This window comes from Petaurus breviceps, unplaced genomic scaffold (assembly GCF_028583685.1).
Source record: "Petaurus breviceps papuanus isolate PSGF00001 unplaced genomic scaffold, PetGlider_PUasm1.0 90255, whole genome shotgun sequence".
NCBI classification, from domain to species: Eukaryota; Metazoa; Chordata; class Mammalia; order Diprotodontia; family Petauridae; genus Petaurus; species Petaurus breviceps.
In genome coordinates, this window is record NW_027187200.1 from 73708 (window position 1) to 89821 (window position 16114).

Sequence of the window (16114 nt, forward strand, 5' to 3'; positions counted from 1 at the left end):
TTCCAGCCAATGGAAGAAAAGGATCAGGAGGGGGGTGGGGGAGAATTCCGAGTTAGGGCTTTATAACTTCACAGTTTCCTTTTGTAAATTGCTTCTCCTCCCTGACCATTTCTCACGAGGGTGGCCCTTTCTAGAGATAGTATTAAACCATTGTTTTCTGCTTCCTACCTTGAGAAACCTCTGAATATTATTTGGGTAAGGATTTCTGTTGCATACAGTTTTTGGGGTGCACACAGTAGGAAAGACTAACAGTTGGAGAAAGTCAGGAAAAGTCTCAGGTATCTTTTTTACTCCAGTCTCAGGTGAAAGACATCTGGCCAGGGCCATGGAAATGTTTTCTTTCTGGGCCAAAGCTAATTCTGAGAACATAAACATTTGTCTTCTTCCTGCACTCTAACCAAATAGACCTTAAAATTTCAGATTAAACATTTGAGTTTACAAAGGTTTATAAAGTGTTTTACATATGTTACTTCTTAAGCCAACGCTATTATAATTGCTATTATTATCCTTCTTTTACAGATGAGAAAAGTGAAGCCCAGAGAGGTTGGGACTTACTCAGGGTAGCCCAGCTAGTAAGTGAATGAGGCAGGATTTGAATTTAAATTTTCCTCATTCCAAGACTAGTACTTTTATCTACTATACCACCTAGCTGTCTCCACTGTAAGACCTAACTATAAAACACCAATTGGAGGTGAATTTAACGCTCAGTAAGATCTATTATTTCATTCTGATGCAGTCTAAGGGTTCTGGGAACCCCTAGAGTACAGGGACAGTCTGCCTCAAAAGAATTCAACCAATCGTGTCTTCTTTCAGTTCAAACAGCTACGTTTATTATGACAGTGGTTGGGTGGGCAAGTGAATCTTCACAATTTAATGGGGGGTAAGAGGAATATTTTTTTTTCCTTAAAGCAATCGGGGTTAAGTAACTTGCTCAAGGTTACACGGCCAGTTATTTCTGGGTGTGGTGCTAAGTATCTGAGCCTGGATTTGATCCGGGACATCCAGACACTGGAGCCGAGCAGGTGCTCTTACTCGCTGAGCCACCTGGCCGCCCCTAAGCAATTGGGGTTAAGTAACTTGCTCAAGGTTACACAGCCAGGTGTTTCTGGGTGGGTGCTAAGTGCCTGAGCCCGGGATTTGATCTCCAGGTCTTCTCTACACTGGAGCCAGTGCTCTTACTCGCTGTGCTACCTGGCCGCCCCTAAGAGGGATATTTTTATACAGAAATACTGTCAGAAGATCTGGATGGGATCTAGGAGTGGCAAGTAGCCTAGGGTGGTCCTGAGGTAACCGACAAATGGTCCTGGAGGGGATTAAGCAGTGTCAAATAAGCTAATTAAGTAATTGAAATGGGTCAGTTGCCTTGGATAGAGGCACCAGGGATCTGGACTACTAAAATGTATGGGAAAATTCAGGGACTGGGTTGCTTTCAAAGACATGATCTCTTTCTTTTAAGGGTTCAGATCCCATCCTTATCAATTTCTTCTCTAATTTACAGGAATTCTCTTCTATCAGGAATATCATCATTGGGGCCCACTCTTGTCCAGTTTTCCCAGTCTTTTCTGAGCTTTCCCTTTCCCCTTTCCTTACTTAAGCTCATCCTGTCCACATCTCACTCCCTCCCTCTAAAAGAATCTCCATCACAAGAAGAGCCAGAACTCTGTGCAAAGAACAAAAGAAAGCCAGTGGTGGGAAGGAACTTGGGATCATCAGTTCAATTGTCCCAACTCTAAGAAACTAGTACCTACAGGTGGGAAGTAACAGATTTAACTGATAGCAAATTAGGAATAGAGCCAGGATTAGAATCCAGAGTTCTGACTCCATCATAGGATAGAGCTAGAAAATGCCTTCATCCATGTAGTCCAACTCCCTCTTTTTACAGATAAGGGAGCTGAACTAAAGGAACTTGTCTAAATGTCTTTCCAGGACTTCACACTGTCTTGGAGGCATTTAAATTGATCTTTGGAGGAAACTAGGAATCTGAAATCAAAGGGAGAAGTGAATACACTCCAGGCCTGGGGGACAGACAGGCTATGCAAAGACACAGAGATGAAAATGAAATGTATGACTCATCTCTATTCCTAATCTAAGATCCAATATAATTTTTTCTCTTAAAGTGGGATCTGAAGAAATTAAGGAACAGGAGCTGAAATGGAGGCAAAAACGGGATGAGCTTTCATTTCTTGATCTGTGATGTGAGGACAATAGTATTTGTACTACTGATGGGGTACAGGCTCTGGGAAACCCCTTGAACCCTGATTGAATCTTCCCACTAGATGAGGCATTTGCCTGAGGCCATAAGCCTTTCATTATAGCTATGCCAAAATCTCTTACTCTTCCTAGTCTAGCCCTCCATTCTTCAGAAGCTGTGCCCAGGTCCATGTCCTCCAACATAACCAAACTGGATGGAGAACCTGAGTGTCAGGCTGAGTATGAGATGGCTGTCTACCCTAATTGGACCTGAGAAGTCAGGCCCCAAAACCACCTTCCAGGTACCTAGAAAACAAGAAGGGAATAGGGAAAGAGAGGTTTACATACCTTCTAGTCCTGGCTAGAGAAGAACTTGAGATTAGCAGTGTTTCCCAGTCAGGGAACCATAAAATGTTGAGGTTTAAGGTTTAGGGGTGTTTGAGACCCCAAAATACCAACATACCAAGTTCTGCTGAATGAATTTGACTCAAGTCTTCTCTCAGCCAAAGTAAAGCAAAGTTTATTAAAGATTCGCCTTAATGGGTAGACTCTTAATGATGAGATATGGGCTCTGGGAGCCCCCTCTAGCTCTCCTTGGGTCCGTGAGGTACAGGCTCTGGGAACCTCCCTTGTACTGTTGATTAAATTGTCTCATTTGATGAGGCATTTTACTAATTGCTAACTTCTAGCCTAGTTACTAGCCTAGCCCCCTTAATCACTCATTGACCTAATTAACTCCTCCTGAAGACCCTCCCCAAACTCCTCCTCTGGACCACCCCTAGATTCTTCCCACAACCTTCTGTATATAAGAACCCATCTCACACCATAGGAAGTATGAGAGCACCATGGAAGAGTGAGAGCGCCATAGAATGACCTAGCACAGATTTACTCTGTGTCTAATGCAAGCAAACTTTTAGTAAACTTTTCTTTTTCTTTTTTTTTTTTTTAAGCAATCAGGGTTAAGTAACTTGCTCAAGGTTACATGGCCAGTTATTTTTGTGTGGGTGCCGAGTACCTGAGTCTGGAACCTATCCCAGGTCCCTGAAGCTGGGGCCGGCACTCTTACTCACTGTGCCACCTGGCCTCCCCTAAGATATTTCCTGCCCTCAAGGAGCTTTTTTTTTTTGGTGTGGGCAATTAGGGTTAAGTGACTTGCCCAAGGTCACACAGCTAGTTTTTGTGTTAAATGTCTGAGGTCATATTTGAACTCAGGTCCTGACTCCAGGGCTGGAAGACTCAAGTAGAATTCATTGGGCAGGACCTCTCATGTTGGTATTTTGGGATCTCCAGAGCAACCCTAACCCCCTTAGTGGGTAACCTCTTCATCAAGGAGCCTAAGGATTTGTGAAGCTTGTATTGACAAGTAGGCCAGAATAATCTGACAAAGAATGAGTCTGCACTAGATTGAATTCTCAACCACCTCATGGAAACAAGATGGAGCTTATATTCAGATAGATTTTGAGAGGGTTCTAGGGGTGGTCTAGAGGAGAGGAGGAGTTAGAGGAGGAGTCAAATGAGGTCACGCTCAAGTAATGAGATTAAGGGTGGGAAATAGCTGAAGACTACCTGAATATGACAGACAATGGAGGGCTAGGCTAGTTTAAGGATGACAGATTTGAGTATAGATATTTTGGGAGGATCAAGGGTGGGAAGTAGCCAGATAGTGGAGGGCTAGGCTAGTAAGAGTAAGAGACTTGAGCCTAGTTATAATGAAAGGCTTATGGACTCAGGCAAATTTCTATCTAGTGGAAAGATTCAATCAGAATACAAGGGGTTTCCCAGAGCCTGTACCCCATCACTCCTTACCTTCATGGTGGTGTGGAAACTGTTTTTATAAATCTGGAAGAGCTATTAAAAACTGAAGCTTTTATTATTTCCTGAGCAGAAAAATGGAGGTTGGCCATTGGTCAGTGGGACAGGAGAAAATTAAGAATAAAAATAGACAGAGGGTCCTTGGGGTTTCATTCCAATGTCATTGATCCAAGGAGGAGAAGCTCTGATAGTGTTATGACAATACAGTACTCCTACCCTGATTAAGAAACTAGGTAGAGTAACTAGATTTCTCCCTGCCCCTGGGGCCTAACCCAATATCTTCTAGAAGATAATAGACTAACTAGGGGCCTAGGCATTGAGATAAGAGTTATATAAATAGAGAAGTAGAAAGTTGTTTTTTCCAAAATGTTTTGGAGCATATTTGAAGGAGTAGATAGACTTCAAGGACATTCAGAGGGCAGATTAGGTTAGTTAATGGTTTTCTTTTGCATTTTTTAAAAATTAAAATTAGTTGGGCCTCTTAAAGGGTAGCAAGGAGAACTTGTCAGGCTAGATTTGTTGGTTGTCAACAAATATGGGTAATGTACAATCTTACTCAATTCCTACTTTGCCACAAAAATAAAAATATGAGAATTCTAAGCTATTTCATTAATATCAAATTATAGATACTAGAGCTTTTGCCAAGTAAATAAAGTTCAGACTTCTTATTTGGGCATCCAGGGCCCTTTACAAGCTTATTCAACTCTGCCTTTCTAAGTCTTTTCTCTCACAACATAAGCAATGTGACGCAGTGGACAGAGAGATAGGAAGACCAAGATGCAAGTCCTCCTTCTGGAACATACAAGCTGTGACCTGACCCTGGGCAAGTCACTTAACTTCTCAGGGATTTCCAGGAGGTGGTGATGAGGAGGAAGAGAATCCCATGAATGGGGGACAGCCAGTCAAGAAAAAGGAAGGAGGCCAGGGTTATTGGACTGAAGAATATGTATGTGAGTGTGGGGGAGAATATAATGCAAGAAGAATGGGAAGAAGGTGGGAACAGATTATGAAGGGTTTGAATGCCAAACAAAGGATTTTATATTTGATCCTAGAAGTGACAGGGAGACAGTGGAGTTGGTTGAGAAGTGAAGTGACATGGCCAGACCTGCACTATAGGAAGATCACTTTAACAGCTGAGTGGAAATTGAACTGGAAGAGGGGGACTTGTGGCAGGCAGACCAACCAGAAGGCTATTACAATAGTGCAGGTGTGAGATGATGAGGGCCCGTACCAGGTTGCTGGGAGTCAGAGGAGTGAAGGGGGGCACATGTGAGGTGTTATCAAGGTAAAATCAATAGACCGTGGCAACATATATGATGTGGGGAGTGAGAGAGACAAAGGGGTCTAGGATGATGCCCAGGTTGTGAGTGGAGACTCCCCCTGGAAAATGGGAGGATGGTGATACCCTTGATGGTAATATTGGGATTTAGAAGGGGGTAAGTTTTGGGAAGGGAGGGAAAGATAATGAGCTCCATTTTGGACATAATGAATTTAGCATGTCTATGGGGTATCTACTTTGAGATGTCCCATAGACAGCTGGAGATTTGGAACTGGAAGTCAGCAGAGAGGTTAGCACTGGCTAAGTAGATTTGAGAATCATCAGCATAGGGATGAGAACTGAATCCACGGGAGCTGATGATATGACAAAGGGCAACAGGAGAGAGGGAGAAGGAAAAAATAATCTTTAAATCTTTGGGTTAAGGTTAACTCTGAAGAAATCATGAGCCCAAAGATAAAAAGGAAGGTGTGATAATAATGGCAATTAAAGATTCCCCTGTATTGGCTTGGTTTTCAAATTGATTGTATTAAAACCCAGAGTTTGTTAATCCCACCTGTGGGATGGGCTTGTTGATGTGAAAAGAAAGTCCTGAAGTGGGAGGAGCTGGTGACGTAGATTTGGAGAGACACTGGAGAGAGGCGGAAGATCTTTTTTTTGGAAGCAGCACCTCGTGGAGAGAGAGAGAGACTAAGAGGATTGCTGGTGGCCGCTTTGAATTGCCCTGGACTTTTGAGACCTGCCCCCTGAGCTGCCAAGGACTGAGGAGACATGGCTGTTTTGCTGGTACTTTGTCTGTCTGTTTTGATGTTATTTTGCCAGATTTGTCCACTGGTGAAAGACTGTCCTGTTGAAGAAGTCCTGGAACCTGGCATTTGGTTAAGAAGGCCTGAGACTGTCCTGCAGACAGAGAGTGAATACTGTCCACTGGTGAGGGACAGTACTGTTGTTGCAGGGGTCTGGAGACTGTCCTGCAGACAGAATGAATACTGTCCACTGGTGAGGGACAGTACTGTTGTTGCAGGGGTCTGGGAGCCTTTCTGTTGGTTCAGAAGCCCTGAAGAAGGATTTTCTTGTTGTATGTTTACAGAAATCCTGGGAGAGGGCTTTGCTAATGTGTTCAGGGGTTCTAGGGCTGTTCTACAGACAGAGGATAAATTCATGAAGGGACTGGCAATGTATCTTATGGCCTTGCTAAGCCTTGTCTCTCCAGGAACTAAGATTGCTGAGAACTTGCCTCGTGTCAAGATGAAGAAAAGACCTCCATTTGGGTATTAAGTGCTGTGTTTAAACTTGATGTAACTCTGGGGTAGATTCAATTGTGATCCAGGGGTGGGGAACTTTTGACCTTTTTGTGTTCTATGGTTGAGCAAATGAATGTATTTTACTTATGTTTGGAAACTAATCTCCATTTGAGAAGAGGGGCTTTGTGGTGGACTTAATTAAGGTATAGCCTAGGGGTGGAGAAGTATTTGGAACAGAGACTTTGTAATTGATTGAATGATTGGAAAGTCCTGGGGTGGGGTAGGCCTTGGAGATTATTTAATCACACTTAGTAAATGCTGTATTTTGAATGATGTCATGTTTTGATCTTCTCTGTTCTGGGTTTGTTACTGAATAAAATAGAGAGCACCTATGCTGGTATTTTGAACCTGGGAAGTTGCCTTTCCTTGGCATTACATTACAGAAGGCTAAACCCACATCTTCTGAGTGAGCCACTTGAGCTTTCAATTAATCCAACACTTCTTTGAGTCAACAAGTCAAGTTAGTAGTGTTTATTATTATATGCTTTATGATGTGCCCAGCATTATGCCAAAGGCTTTAAAAGCTATAAAACGGACAAAAGGAGTAGTTCTCTACCCTCAGATAAATGTTATCAGGAAGCAATCTTGTCAGGGAATCAAAATTTGCATACATTAGACAATCAGGGAACAAGATGATATATAATTAAGTACTAAACTTTGTGGTTTGGGAAATGAATGCTACAGGAGTACATGAAAAGGAGAGAGCAGTCTAGAGTCATCAGGGAAGGCTTTTTATAGAGGAGGTTGAGATTAAGTGAATGTTACAAAATAGGTAGGCATTGGCCTTGGTAGGGTGGTGAGGGACAGGTCATAAAATTGTAGAATGGTGGGCTATAATAGGCTTTAGATTTCATCTAGTTTAACACCTTCCCCTTATAGATGAGGAAAATGAGACCCAGAGAGAGGAAATGTCTTTTCCAGGACAGATGAAACCTGATTAATTGACCCTTCTTTTATTCCTCCATCATCTATTTTTGAGGCTATTGATTATTTATTGGATTGAAATGACTATATACACTTTGTATATATAGTGTGTATACTTTGGTCTACTCACAGCCACACTGTTGACCTTAGTCATTATAAGACATGAGTACGAGTCCCACCTACAACACTTAACTAGCTTATTAACTGTGTACCAGTTATCTCCCCTCTCAGAGCCTCAGTTTCCATATCTATAAAATGGAATCAATAACACTTGAACTACCTACCTCACAGGATAGTTTCGAGAAAAGTACTTTGCAGTTGGTTCTACAGTGGTAACACGGTGATGGTGATGAGGAAGCTGATAATGATATGATGACTCCTTTAGTCCAATGGAATGAGGTAGTTGCCCAGCATGAACAATTTCTAAAAGCCAAGAATAGGATATAGAAAATCAAGCCAAATGCATTTTAGTCCTTTAAAAGATTCAACTACATACCTCCTTATCAGCAGGAAGGATGTGGGTTCCCAAGGCCAAGAGGAGCTGAGCCTCCGAGGGGCTTCATCTCCACCTGCCTTGTAAATGCCATTCTGGCTCTGAAAAGAGCTTTGGAGTGGGGCAAACAGCAGGGTCAGTGCACATGATAATGACAGGCTCACAACGCTTCCAGATTAGCACCACATTGACAATTTGGGACTCTGCTTGCACCAAGGACTCAGGCCGGCTCCTGCCACTAAGTCATTAGGCCTCCTTTGGCTGATGATGGAGCATGTGGAAAATCACAAGATTACGGAGCTCATAGAAGAGATAGTGACTGAAAAAACTTAGCCACTTGTGATAAGAATCTTGCAAGATAAAAATTAAGTCTTTCTTTTTTGAGTGTTTTTTTTTTTAAGAATCTAATTCCCAAAATGCCATTTAGGAAAAGCTGGTGATAAAGGGGAACTACTTTTTAAGTCTTATGAAACTTTCTGTGTGGTATCACAAGTGGAAAAAGCTTAGAAATTTTATCTAATTTTAAAATCTACAAGTAAAAAAAATGTTCACTGAGCTTCTGCTATGTTCAAGGCTCTTTAACTAGGTGCAGAGGGTTATACAAATCATGGCTCCTGTCCTCAGGGAGCTTGACTAGGAAGAATGGACAATCGTAGGAAGGCAATTTGGGAGAGTGGGGAGTGCTAGGGATTACAAAGGACCTTAGTCCAGTTCCACCATGTGAGCACCTCAAGAGTCTGGACTGTCGTTTGCCTTTCTTTGTATACCCAGCACTTAGCATAGGGCCTCACACATAGTAGGTACTTAATAAATCTTAACCAACTAACTGATCTCTCTGAACCACAGTTTCCTCATTAAGTTGGCATAATAGCCAACATACCTACCTTACCAGGCAATTAAGGAGTATGCTTTATAAATGTAAAAATATTTTAAGAAGAATTTTTAAGAGAGAAAAAACATACACACACATATACATAGATATATGTGTATACACACACATATAAATCTACGTAAATCAGTATTACTACTATGGAGGAGAGTGAGGAACACCACAAATGCAGTATAACAAGCATTTGGGGGTATCTTTCTCCCTTTCCTTTCCCAACAGGATACTGGCCCCTCCCGTTCCCAGTCACTCAAATGGAAACCCAGAGCCTCTGTTCTAGTTCAAACCCCAGTGCATTCCCCCCTTCCTATTAGTTAGGATCCATGCCCTTTATCCACTCATCCCTTGAGGAGCTGACACAGCCACTAGCACCAATTAGATAAGCAGGCAGCCACCAACTACAAACATTCCAGTAAAATAGGGGCACCATTTTACTGCTGCACCCCAAGGACCACTGAGTCTAATCATCTGCCCTGTCATTATACCTTCTAGCCCATTCAATCTCTACCCTCCAGATCTCCTGGCATTCTCATGTGACCTACCAAAGGACCCTCAGCACCCTTGGGCTTTAGCATTCTTCCAACTGCAGCACTGTAATCTCCAATGACTTTTCCATTCACCAAACAGCCAAACTCTCCTTCATGTATTATCACTCCCAGTTAGAATGCAGGCTCCTAGAAAGCAGGGACTGTCTTAGTTCTCTATTTGTAACCCCTACACTTAGCACAGTGCAGAGTTAAACATCGATCAATGTTCGTTCATTCATAGAGATATAGCCCACATAATTCAATCAATATCATTTTGCAAGTACATAAATTTATTTTTAGTCCAACAATTAAGTCATTCTAGAGACAGAAAGGGAGCAGATTCCATATCGTTGGAAACTATCTTCAACTCCTCCTCTTGCACTGATTTACCGAAGGGAACAAATTATGGACATTGGACTTGTTATTCCTACATGTGCAAATGCCATAGAAATGGTATTGACAAGATGGTAATACAGGAGTTCAGAGAATGTAGAGACCAGTGTGGCCTGGGGTCATGAAGGAGGTTTTCACAGGGTTTAATGAATGTTAAATGGGTAGAAGGGAAATCATGGTGAGGTGGAAAGAGTGTTAAATGTATAATCAGAAGACCTGGGGTTCAAACTTGGGTTATGAGTCCTATAACACCTGTAAAATGAGATGGTTAGACTAGATGACTTCTATTGTCCTTTTGTGCTCTGACATTCTATGACTCCCTTGACAAGTTTAGCTGGGAGGGATGGATCCATGGATAGGGCATCTCTGAAGATAATCATCTGAAATGGGGGGAGGGCATAAATTGATAACACACTGTTCTGTCTTCTAAAAACCAGATAAATATCTGACTACAGGTAGCAATTAATTCAGAAGCTAAAGTTATTTTTAATCCCAGTTTGAAAGTAACATTTAAGAAACTGGAAAATATACTAAAAAAAATTAGTATATTTTGAAAAATTCCCCTCAACAACCTCCAAAAGAGCTTTGTTGCCAAATCTATCCTTTGAGGTCCTGCCTTTGGAGGTTATGCTAGATCTATTAGAATTTAATTCTATTCAACTCAATAACTACTTATTAAATATACACTATGGGTAAGGCCTAGAGCTAAGTTAAATATTCACAAACACAATCCCAATTGCTTTTTAAGCATCCTATAAGCAATTTGGCTGGGCAGAACTGGCTCTCCCTTTGGAAACAGGAGAGATACTGAATTGTGCCTCTAGAGCAAAGAGTGAGCCCATAGTGGCAAGCGTGTGCCAGAGATACTACTGCCCTCAGGTACATCTGTGCAGGTCTTGGGTACCATGTGGGTATATATGTATACATATGGTATATGAGTTATTTTGGTTCATTTCATCTTTTATACAGCTCCTACTGTGTTCAGCACCAAGGATATTCCAAAGTACAGGCTCACCAACAGACTATGTCTGCTTTTCCAGGACCAGTCTAGTGAATTACAGAGAAGCTCCATCACCAGTAGGCTTGGCTCTTGGTGGTAAATTCATCAGCTATGGCAACCCATGAAATAAATCCTCTGTGGTAAAAAAAAAAATAGGGGGGCGGAGGGGATCAGAGGGTACTAAAAATCACAGAACTTTTAGATTGCCTATAAATGAACTTGGTCCTTGGTGCTCTAAATGTGCGAAATTTGTAATGAGTTTATAACTGGAGGAAAAGAACCATATCAATCTCAGCATTATCCTTGGAATCAAAACCAGGAGAAAAAAAATGAGTCTGGAGCTAAAGGAAAGGATAGTGCAACAAGAAACATCATTTCATGGGATATCTGGTCATCTTTCAGTACTCGTGAGAAATATTTATGAAAGTACCACCCCCAGGGCACATGCATGTGTATATACACACATACATATATATACACATAGATATGCACACATTTATACATACATACATATATACACGTTTAAAGTCATAGTTTTTGCTGCCAAGGAATTTGTAATCTAACATGTATGGAGGGAGAAGAGAGAAATGACATGCACACAGAAAGGTCCCAGATGGTCAGCGGCAAAACTAAAACTAGAACCCAGGTCTCTTGATCCTTTTGTTCAATTCTCTGTCCACTAAAACATACTCCTCTATAGCTGCTACTGAGGTTAATAAATATTAGTCTTAATAAATAATTTTTTTTGCAAGCTACATTGTGGTGGTATCTTATCTAAGGACTGCTATGTGACAGAAGCAAGTGGTCTACTCATGATCCTGAGATCACCACAATCTTTTTTCCACTTTTCTCAAGAGAAAGAGTGATTAACCAAACTGAGACTAAGTGAACGTGATACCTAAACATCTAGATTAAAAGTGAAAAATTCAATCCATCTCCCAGTTGCTTCCAAGTACTTGAACATGTAGCAGTATGTAGATGGGACACCTCAATGGATAGAATTTTTTTACTTTTCATCTTGGTAGGTCACATAGACATAGACTTGGCTATCTTAAAAGTCCACTCTTAGAGGTCTTAAAGGAGAGGCTAGATAATCACTTAATAGGGGATGTTGTAAAGGGGATTCCTGTTCAGGTATAGGATGAATTAGAATTCAGGAGTTCTTTAACTTTGCTTTTTTCATGGACACCTTTGGCAGTCTGATGAAGCCTACAGAACCCTGCTTAGAATAATTTTAAACGTATAAAACACCTAGGATTACAAAGAAAGCCAATTATATTAATATATGTGATAAATATAAAATATTTTGTAAAACACCAGTCCACAGCCCCCAGGTTAAATGCCCCTGAATTATATGGTCTCTGGGGTCCCTTCACCTCTGATACTGTATGATTATATAGCTTTCCCAGTTCTTTTACCATCAACTTGATAACCAGCCATTTAGACTCACCTACCAATTATAGACTCATAAACAGAAACCATCTGGCCATAAAAAAAATAAAACAAAATCGTGAGAATTTAAGAAAAAAAAGAAGCAACCACATTATCCTCAAGCACCCACAGGCAGATGCTGTGCACAGAACTAAAGAGTGAAGACTCCATAGTCAGAATCCATATCTTTTGACCTACTGAAGAGGATTGGAGTGGACATTCACATCCACAACTTCCTATGTAGCTCCTAAGCAATGGACAACTTGACTATGGGGATACAAACTCATGAAATCTCCACACTGTAAACTAGTTGGGGCTCTGGGGTTCACAGTGGAAGAACATTTCTTAAGAGGCAGAGATTTAAAGGAGGGGTGGGAGTTGGGGGGAGGATGGCACAACAGTAAAAGCACAGAACCTAATTGGAGTCAGGGGGCCTAGGTTTTTCCAGGCCCAAACCCTGCCGTCTACCTCAAGGTTATGCCTTTCTTTGAATCCCCTACACATAGCACTGCTTGTGACTGAAATTATTTTGTAAACTGTAAATTATTTTGTAAAGTGTGTGCACACACATTAACGTGGATTATGATTATTATTAGTTATTAATTTATATTTAGAGAAATCTGTATGAAGATCTGGGTTTGTTTGTTTTTTGAATGGTGTTTCTGCAGAAAGAAGGGAATACTTGAAGGTAATGATAGTACATTGTAAACAGCACTAGCTCTGGAGGGTTCAAATATTATCCTTGATTCTCACTCCTGTGGAACCTTGGACAAATCATTTTACCTCTGTGGAGCTGAGTTTCCTCATCTGTAAAATGAGGGAGTTGGACTAGACGGCCTCTGAGGTCCTTCCAGATCTACAGCTATGGCCCCATGAGCCCTTTGGTCTCAGTCAGAAAAAGAAGCTTACTGTGGCCCTCTCTCCCTTTCTGCTTTCTGTCACATTGTTCTCCTCTCCATGTGATCCATAGTCTAGCCAAAATGGACTATTCTGTCCCCACCAATTAGTGCTGCGTTTCCCTGTCCCTGCCTTTGTTTACACTGCTTCCTATTCATGAAATGTCTTCCTTCCCCTTCTTCACCAGAATTTCTATAGCTTGACTCAAAGGAGGAAGGCTCCTCCCTAAAACCTTCCCTGAACCCCAAACAGGTAACTGCTCTTCAGACTTCACATAGTACCTTGGACTTCTCTAAAGTATTTACAATGTAAAACTCTTGTTTTGTAATTTATTCCCCTTTTTCTATGAGAGTAAACACCAATTTTTAAGTAAATTTCCTATCTCCCCTCCACAGCCTAGTACAGTGCTGTACACATAATAAGGGTTTAATAACTGGCTATTGGGCTTGAATGTGTCGAAGACCGGGGGAGAAAAGAAAGTTCCATCAAGAAAAGAGAGGCATGGGGCAACTAGGTGGAGCAGTGAATAGAGCACCGACCCTGGAGTCAGGAGGACCTGAGTTCAAATGTGACCTCAGACACTTGACACACTTACTAGCTGTGTGATTCTGTGCAAGTCACTTAATCCCGATTGCCTTGACTTCCCCCCTTGGGGGAATATAAGAGAGGCAGGATCAGAGCTTAAGGAAAAGGAGGGGGGAGCAATTTTCCATTGAATAATTCTAGTGCCTTGCTCTCTATGGAGATGGCCCCTCCATTTTATCGGATTTATAGGAAGACACTAAGGTAAATGTACTCCCCAAGACACAAAGAAGGGCTTTTCCCTGCCCCCCAGTATTCTGACTGGACTCTTCTTTAGTCATACACACACCTTGCTAATGATTTATCTTCTATGAAATCACTTTCCATGCCATTCTATACTCTTTACCTTTTGACTCTGGAGTCTGCTTTCCCTCACTGCCCATAGCTGGCTGGTCAGGATCAGTAACAGTTCACAAAGCCCCATATCCCCACGTCTTTGCATACTAGCAACAGAATGGAAAAACTCTCTCCCTCCTGGAGTTTTCCTGCTTGACCTGAAGGCCACTGCTTCTAGTTCCAGATGGAAGGACTAAGTAAGATTTTGAAACCCCAATCAAGGACACAAGGGGAGACAATATGGGGACCAACCCATGGCACAATTAGAAATAGAAACTCATGGATTTCCCAGATCTATGATGACCATATGACTTGGTTTTCCAGGAAAGGTCTTATTTCATGGAGGAAGTAAAGTATAAGTATAGAAAAAAAAATACTTGTAAGTAGAAATGTATACAATGAAAGTATACTAAAAAGTAGTATAATAATGTTTTACAAGAGAAACATCCTCTAACTGACTATATCACCTAAATCCAGTCCTTAGCATAGTGATTGGCACATAGTAGACACTTAATACATGGTGACTGATTGACCTTTGCTTCAGGATATATAGCCTCTAACTCCAATGTCCAGTGCACCACTTTCATTTCATTTTATTTCAGTGAATGTTTATTTTTTACCTATACGTATAAGGGAGGTATGAGAGACAGACAAGATTTTGCCCTCATGGGGTTTATAACTTAAACCTAAGTGAATAGGAGAGGTAAAAAAACAAACCAAACCAAGCATTACATGAGCTCTGAGATAAAAGGCTACTATGAGCTGGTAAATCAGTTGAGGTTCATTGAGTGGGATCTGAATAGATCTTCAAAGAACAAATAGTAATTCAACATATGAAGAGGGGGAGGAAGGGCATGCATAGGGAACAGCTTGAGCAAAGATATGGTGACAAGGAAGTATACAATCCATTTAGAGAACAGAGAAGATCCTGTTTTGCCAGGAGTGTAGTACATAGGGAGTGAAGTAATGTGTGATATTGCCTGGAGTGTGGTATGTATGGAGTGAAGTAATATGTGATAAAGCTGATAGGCCAAGTAGACCTAGAGGATCTTGAATCATAAGCCATGGAATTTAAATATGACCCAGTAGGCTCAGGAAGAAATGAAAGTGTTTTGAGTAAAGAAATCACAGCAACTTTGGAAGAAACCTCAGATATACTCAGGAATCCTTTCTGCACTGATAAAGTCATTGAGCTTCTGCTAAAAGACATTCAGTGACAGGGATCTCACACTCTCCCAAAGTAACCTATTTCACTTTGGGGCAACTTGAATTGTTACCAAGTTTTTTCCTTACATGAAGTCAGAAATCTCCCTCTGTAACTGCAACCTATCACTTCCAGCTTAGATCTCTTGGGCCATGGGGAACAAATCTGTTCAACTCAAAAATTGAAAAGAATGTTCCAATATTCTCTTCAGACACTTGAAGACATATAGCATGACACATCTAAATCTTCTCTGGGTTAAACTTTCCCAATTCTTTCCTACAATCTTTATATTGGTAATTAATCGACCAATAAACATTTATTAAGTGCCTACTATGTGCCAGGCACTGTGTTAAGCTCTGAGGATACAAAGAGTCAAAAGACAAGTCTCTGCTTTCAAGAAGCTTACAATCTAAAGGAGGAGACAAAATGCACACAAATATTTATGAAGCAACAGGATAAATAGGAAATGATTAACAGAGGGAAGGAACTAGAATTAAGAGGGGTTGGGGAAAAGGGAGAAGAATCATAGGAACATAGATTTAGAGCTGAAAAAGACCTCAGAGGCCATGTGGTCAAAATCTCTCATCTTAGAGATGAGAAAACCCAAACCAAGAAAGATAAAGTGAGTTGTCCAAGATGACACCAGAATTAATCATAGAAACAGGATGGCACTGTTTCCAATAACCTCACTATTCCTATTTTCCCTTCTCTGGATATACTTTAGCTTGTAAAAGTCCTTAAAGTGTGGTGCCCAGAGCTACAATGTCTAACAGTGTTCTAGAAATAGATTCATCAGAGCCCCTACCTCATTCTGAATACTACATTTCCCTGAAAACAGATTAAGACCACTTTAGCTTTG

The 16114-nt window shown here is 41.1% G+C and overlaps 1 long non-coding RNA gene across 1 annotated transcript in view; it reads right to left on the reverse strand.

The window, feature by feature from the left end:
* The window catches only part of LOC138176839 (uncharacterized), a 155289-nt gene that overhangs the window by 53064 nt on the left and 86111 nt on the right, over nt 1-16114 (reverse strand). The window contains exon 2 of the long non-coding RNA XR_011172396.1: nt 7791-7929. This is a non-coding gene — a long non-coding RNA (uncharacterized lncRNA). The remainder of the gene's footprint in view (nt 1-7790; nt 7930-16114) is intronic.